This window comes from Phyllostomus discolor, chromosome 11 (genome assembly GCF_004126475.2).
Source record: "Phyllostomus discolor isolate MPI-MPIP mPhyDis1 chromosome 11, mPhyDis1.pri.v3, whole genome shotgun sequence".
NCBI classification, from domain to species: domain Eukaryota; kingdom Metazoa; phylum Chordata; class Mammalia; order Chiroptera; family Phyllostomidae; genus Phyllostomus; species Phyllostomus discolor.
Genome location: NC_040913.2, coordinates 13,849,502 through 13,857,371, shown reverse-complemented (window position 1 = coordinate 13,857,371; position 7,870 = coordinate 13,849,502). Strand labels below are relative to the sequence as shown.

The window sequence follows — 7,870 nt, the reverse complement described above, 5'->3', positions numbered from 1 at the left end:
TTAATTAATCCTTTTTGTTGATTGATTGATTAATTTATTTACTTATTTATTTATTTATTTATGTGGGAGGTTAGGGGTTGGTAGGACATGGGAGAGTACTGGGGGAAATATGGACAACTGTACTTGAACAACAATTAAAAAAAGAAAAACAACTCAACATACTGAGAAGCACATGGATTGTGTCATCCAGAGTCTAAAGCAGTCTACAGAAAATGGGAGATATCTTTGAAAATATCTGTTTGCCGTAAAATGTCTCCTGATATTTTAACATGCATAGCATGTATCCCTGTGATAAATGCTACTTAAATAATTGCAGAACATGCAATTATATACATATTTCATACGAAGCTATATCATGCCTAATTGTCTAGTCAGATGATCAGAGAATTCAAAGAATCCTTCAAGAAGAGAGATGACAGAGTTGTCAAAGAGAGAAGTACTCAGATTGAGATTAGATAATTCCTTCAGATACAAATGTTTGTGTTTTCTTTTTTTTTAGATTTTTCTTTCTTTTTTTTTTAAATCATCTTTTTTTAAGCTTTTTTTAAAGATTTTTTAAATTTATTTTTAGAGAGGGAAGGGAGGGAGGGGGGGGGGAGAGAGAGAGAGAGAGAGAGAGAGAGAGAGACATCAATGTGCGGTTGCTGGGGGTTATGGCCTGCAACCCAGGAATGTACCCTGGCTGGGAATCAAATGTTTATGTTTTCAATGGAAGATGACCACTGAGATATTGCTGCAAAAATTTTACACCAAAGACATATTCCTCTCTTGGTTAAAAGTTTGAATTATTTTACTTGGCAAAGAATCTTGTGCTGCTGAACAAAGGGAAAGATCATCCATGATGGGTGGGGGGGGCGGTGAAAGTCAGGTGTATGCTTCGTCATCATAAAATGAACATTACTTTGTTTTCTTGTATTAAAGATTACATTTACTTTGTTGATTAATGATTATTATTTTGTACTCTTTATTTCTCTTTATGCAGTCTTTTATGGATTTTTCCTGAGTCAAATTTATCATAGCACTCTAAAGAAATCTTTTCTAAATTGTTTCTGTAACTGAAATCTGGGTGCTTTTGTGATTTTGGTCTTTCCAAATCCCTGGTTGATTTTCAACTCCTTCATATCTATGATTCACCCAGTATCACTTTCAAGTTTTGTCTTTATTTTGTTGTGCTTTCGCTTTGATTATTTTTGTTCTGGCTTTTGGGAGACTCCTGTCTGTTACAAGAAAAACACTCAGAAGGATAGAATCCGTGATTATCATAAACTCCTTTTCTTCTCATTTGGAACACATTTATAACTTGATTTAAATATCCAGAGGAGAATAATAACTGAGGTGAGATTGATATTTACTGAGTAGAAAATAAAATATTCTTAGATTTCTTCTTTTAAGAACAAAATCATATGACATGGTCTTTGTAACTCAACAGTATCTGTGGCAGAATCTAGAGGTTTGCCCATTTTGAAAAGGTGCATTGTGGTATAATTTATAAAACACTTTAAAATAAGATACAATATAAACATGCTCACTAGTAAAACTTAGCCATTCCTCATGTTTTTGTATCCTTTTATAGACAGGACTTTAATATTTCAGTTTTATTATTGAATACCATAAAAGGAAGTATTCCCCCTTTTATGGTGTTATTATTTTTTATTTGTATAATAAATATTTATGGAGTACTGACAGTGTACCAGGTAAATACTCTGAACAGAGCACATGGTGAAAATATATACATATTGATAGAAACAATATTATCTTTTATTATAGTTAAGGTTTATACTTTTTAATTAAAATTATTATACATGATCATCACAAACAGTTAAGTAGAAATCACAAGACAACATTTATAATTTCACCATTTTGAAACAACAATGGTTTATTTTGGCAACTGTTTTAAGTAAATTATATATGTAAGCAAACACACATTCCCATTAAGGAATGATAAAATTATTCTATGTGCCCCGCTTCTGAATCACATGTATCGCTTCACACCTGACACACATTTTCCTGTGAATTCACTCAGGATTATCACAAAAAGGGATATAAAACTGTACTTAGCATGAAGAACTTTCAAGTGGTAAGTAATCAGTAAGAATCATTATCATTATTAGGTTTTTAATGCTTGCTTTGTATTTCATTTTATGAATGTAGTATAATTTATTTAACCTGACCACCCTAATCAGGCATTTAAACTATTTTGTACCACAGTTAGAGATCTTGGAGTTCCAAATTAGCTGTATGTGTTGATATATTAATTTCTCCGAGCCAGATGTCCTCATCATAAAATAAGGATTATTTTACTCTTAATGTTACAGTGTCGTGGGGAAAAATAAATGAAGAAATACAAGAAAGTGTTTATTACAGGACATATTTCATAGTTACTGCTAAGCAATTTACGTTTTTATTACATTTTAATTATTTTTTGTTCACACCCTTGTTTCATTGTATATCTTGTGCACAAAGTTGCATTCTATTTATTTCTAATTATCTAATTTTAACTTGTCTTCTTCTATTTTGCTCTGCTGAGTATCTTGAGAAAAAATCCCAAAGATAGCTAGGTGAGCAGTGTGCTGATATTTGGATAATAGAACATGTGGGTGGGGAGGGAAGAAGTGTAATAATAATAGACATTTATCTTTTTTGAATACTACCATATATCATTGAGCATGTCAAGTGTTTTAAGCATATAATACTCTGTATTTTAATATATCCCTGAGAGAAAAATATTTCTATATTGTGCAGAGTGTAAAATAAGGTAGCGATGCAGTTTGTTTAAAATTGGAGACGTACTGTTAAGTACAAGGCCACGGAGGCGTGGCCTCTGCACACTTAGTACAGCCAGTTGTCTATATTAATCATTCACGTAATTATGCAGTAAGATTTTCATTTGCATTATATCTCAATGAGACTTTAATTTGCATTTTCCTGATACCTAATAGTGATAAAATTTTTCACGTGTTCATTTGTATATTTGGCCAAGAATTTATTCAAATATTATTCTATTTCTTTATTGGCTTATTTTCTGATTATTCGGTTTTGAGACTTATTTTCATATTATTTTGCAAGTAATTTATGAGATCCTTTCTTTGCATATAAATAGTTTCACCTCTTCCTTTCCAAATTGGATGTGTTTCTTTTTATTGCCTTGATGAATTATCTAGAAGTTTGAAGGAAATTATGAATGGATGTCGTGATATTGGGCATGTTATTATTTTTTCTTACATTGATGGAAGAAATTCCAGATTCTGCATCAAGTGTGACATTTGGACACCATTTATTAGGTTGAGGAAGTTTCCTTTATCTCTAATTTATTAAGAAGCTTTATCAAAAATGCATGTTATATTTTTTGTAATGCTTCTCAACATTATAAAGATCATATACTTTTCTTTTTTAGGTTGATAATATAAAGGATAGTACTGAATGATTTCTAAAAGCCAAATAAGCTTGCATTACTAATATTTCATAATAAAATATTTCATATTTACCCTTGCCATTACCACCTGCTTTTTATTAATTTCTTTAGGTTCATATTTCTACCTGCTGTCATGTTTTTTCTACCTCAATTACTTTCTTTAACATTTCTTGTGATGTGAGTCAACTTTTGATTTGGACTTTTAGCATTGGTATGTCAAAACATCTTTATTTTGTCTTTGTTTTTTAAAAAAATAGGTATAGAATTCAAGGCAGACTGTTTTTTCCTATAGTATTTTGAAAGTGTTACAATTCTGCCCTGTTGCTTGCATTGTTCCAACTAATCTGTCAACCTTATATTTGTTCTCCTATATAAAACAAGTTTTTGTTTTCTCTGGTTACCCTTAATACATTTTTTTCTTTATTGCTGGTTTGAAATAATTATGATGAATTAGGATGTGCTTAGGTATATTCTCCATGTTTCTGGTATTAAACTTTTTTATACAGATCAAATTATTTAATTAGGTTCTTTGTAAGAAATTTAGAACACCATTTTGTACGGATAAAGCTCATTTGTGAGAGTAAACAGCGGAGGTAGCTGAGGAGCTGAAGAACAGCTTTGATTTGGGGCAGAATTTGAGAGTCCACAGCTTCCTTAGGAATCTTGCACTGCTCTGTAATCCTGTATTTCTCTTTCCTTGTGTTGAAGATCCCCCCCTCCTGGTGTCTGCTGCTACTTCTTGAGGTGAGCATCAGTGAGATGTTTGGAGGTTGTCACAGCACTGGTAGTGATTTTGGTGGAGGTGGCCATGGCAAATATCTGGTGTGTTCTATGTAGAGGAACTGGATTAAGAGACAGAGGTCCAGTTACAAATAGCAAAGCACTGCTCAGCTGCTTCAGGAAAACCAGCCTCCTGTCTCTGTGGTGCCCAGTGAGGATGATCGGAATCGTCCAGGGGGTGATGCTGGCCTGTGGTTTCTCACGTGCTGACTGAAGGGTTTCTTCTCATGGCTCAATAACTTTTGAAGTGTATCTTCAATAGGATGATATCTAGGCATTTTTGCAAAGTTTAACCACTTGGATATCATCATATGTCTTCACCAACTGGTTTTGGACAGTAGCGAGTACTTTCTCCTTCTTTTTCTTTTAAAGATTTTATTTATTTATTTTTAGAGAGGGAAGGGAGGGAGATGGGGAGAGAGAGAGAAAGATCAATGTGCGGTTGCTGGGGGTCATGGCCTGCAACCCAGGCATGTACCCTGACTGGGAATCGAACCTGCGACACTTTGGTTCGCTGCCCACGCTCAATCCACTGAGCTACGCCAGCCAGGGCTTCTTTTTCTTTTAAATCCTGGATTTAGCAACTAAATACCTCCTCTTGCAAGTGGCCTTTGGGGAATACATCCCTCACCAGGAATGTCTGCCAGTTTCCCTGGCTCGGGCAGGGTTTGGCTGAGGTTGGGCTTCCCCTTCGTGGGCATCTTGGCTTTGAGGTGACCCTTCTTAACCTTGGCATTAGCATCTGCCTTCTGGGCTTCAGGCTTCCTTCTCCTTAGGATCTGGCTTCTCAGTTTCTTCACCAGCCATCTTGCAAGAACTGGTATTAAAGTTTTATAGAAAGCATTAAATATTAAGTTTACAATTATCATTAAATGTGAAAAAAACTCAGCCCATTTTTTAAAATATACTTTTATTGTCAAGGATGTAAGCTGCAGTTATAGTTGACTTCAAGTTATATAACAGCTCAGTAGCCTTCTTTCCTTTTTTCCCATTCTGTGCTTTGTATTTCAGGGGTTTTATTTTATTTTATTTATTTATTTTTAGAGAGGAAAGGGAGGGATATAGAGAGAGAGAAAAACATCAATGTGAGGTTGCTGGGGGCCATGGCCTGCAACCCAGGTATGTGGCCTGACTGGGAATCGAACCTGTGACAATTGTATTTCAGTTTTAATAGTTTCTATTTTTTTTTTACTTCAGATTTACTAATTTTCCCTTCTCTGGCATGTAATCTTCTATTAATCTCACCTAGTATTTTTTTTTATTTTACACATTGTAGTTTTCATACCTGCATGTATGGTTAGCTTTTTTAAAGATATATTTTTCATCTTGTATGTTTGAACATATGAAATGGTTAAGGAAATTCTCTTAATGTCATTTTTCTTATTTAAACATCTGTGTTAATTCTTTATTAGTTTCTATTAGTTAACTTTTCTTGTCAGTAAGATGTATTTACCTTCTTATTATGCCTGATAATTTTTTGCATTACTATAAATATTCCTGAGCTGTGTTCTATGACACAGTTTTGTATCTTGCAAAATTTATAATTTTTGGCATCTTATTTTTACGATTGATTAGGCAGTAACAGAACCATCTTCAGGCTAAGGCTAATTATTTCTCAATATTAAGTCAGCAGCTTCTCTATACTCTTTCCAATATACCAGGAATCTGGAGACTTCCTAATGACTAGGACAAACATGCACTATTCCTGGTCATACATGAGCACTGGGCACTCTTCCCTCTAATCCTTTCATTATGGTTATTTTGGTGGTCTCAGATAATTTATATTACATATACTTTTCACTACATGGCTGAATTCTTAAGAAGAAATCATTGAAGAACTCTAGAGTTCCCCACATGCAATTTCTTTTACTAGATGTTCTTTGTTTTGTTAACTGAAGTCACTTTGATCTTCGAGTCTCAGATTTTTCTCCTAAACTCTCTAATTCCTTCAAGTTTTTTCCATTGTTCCCCATGTTTTGCGAACCATGTCAGTTCACTATTGCAGGGCAATAACAGACCTCATCTCATTTGCTCTCCTTTCTCTGCAAGATCACTTTCATTTATCATCTATATCTAGTAACTTTAAATGTTTTTCCCACACATTTTGCACATTGTTTTGGTGTATCTATGGGGAGTGGTAAACACTGCTTCTCATATTTGATTTTGACCAAAATGTAAGTGTTGTATTTCTAGTCAATTATCTACTATGGATCTCTAAAAGGAAAAGCAAAATATAATTATTTAGGTCAACATGCTCACAAGATATCTCCTTTATTGTGTTTTGAAATTATTAATTATATTGCATTGAAAATTATTTTTTGTCTTATGGATTCAAAAATAACATGGCATAGTTACTATCCTTTATTTTTGGAAGAGCGCACAGCAATTTCAATACTATCTTTGGATAATTCTCATCGGGGTATGTAAAAAAAAAGACATAAGAGAGTCTACTTGTCATCCGATGCAAATTTAATTGGGAGCTTGGCAGACATTCAGCAAATGCTACCTAGAAGAGTTGATTGCAGAATTGCATTTGAACTGTTGATTTGAATTGATGATTTGAAGTTCTCAATGGAAGAAAATACAGCATGAAACCATTTCAGGATCGGGAACGTGAGAAAAGATATGGAAAGGTGTGAATAAAATAAAATGTGTTAGCGCAATCTTAAACAGAGTGTAATAGAGGAATGATAAAGTAGAGTTCTGGAATGTTAATTCAGCATTGAAAGCCCAGGCTGACGGAGCAGACTGATGTCAGATCGTCAAAGGGCTTGTTCAATAGCTAATGAGCTCGAACATGATTCACTGATGAGAGTGGGATGAAAACCTAACTAAGGAAAATAAAATGTTTTGGATGCCGTAGTCAGTTTTCAACACACATTAGAAAACAGAATTTGTAGCACCGATTATTCATATGGTTATGAGATTTTTTTCCTAATATCATTAAGTCATCATGGAAACAGTATAGCAAAAGGCAGACCATAGGTTGATTCTAGGATGTGGGTTTTTAAATGGTAATAAGGATGAAGCAGAGCCAAAGATTTGGTGGATGATGCTGTGAAACTATAAATTGATCAGACATAAATTTCAGGGTTGGCAAGGAATTAAAGTATGGCTAGATTATGGTAAAAGTAATGTACAATTAGAAAAAACTGATATTGTTTTCTGAAAGTTAGATAAACGATTTTAATATTTTGGAATTTTAGCTGTTGTAATTCAATTAAGATGCTCTTAAGTAAGATAAAATATATATTAAGCAGTTTCCCTCTTTATAACTTTTTGTCCTGGAGAATAGGTTTATCTGTTGACAATGATTTGCCTATTTGTGGGAAGTAGCAATGGAATAAAGCTTGATTTCTATAACACTCTAAGCCCTAAAATAAACATTTAAGTCTGAGCCTCCTTTAACCCTCTCTAGATACGACCACCCTACAGCCCAGAATGCACACACACATTTTTTTTTCTCCTTTGTGCCATGTGCTCTAATCTCTGACTCTTATAGCACATAACGATGTGCAGTGGGACACCTCAAACCACAGCCTCTGTTTTTTAACTAACTCACCCTTCAAGTTTCAGCTTTTATGGTACATTTTTTAAGAAGCCTTTTTTTGTATTCTCCTTTGCCACTATCTCAGTGAGGTTAGTGTGTCTTCTGTATAGCCAGAAAATGCCAATATT

At 33.9% G+C, this 7,870-nt stretch overlaps 1 pseudogene; it reads right to left on the bottom strand.

The window, feature by feature from the left end:
• Positions 1 to 3,914: 3,914 nt before the first annotated feature.
• On the bottom strand, positions 3,915 to 4,999 carry LOC114508364 (annotated as a pseudogene).
• Positions 5,000 to 7,870: the final 2,871 nt, after the last annotated feature.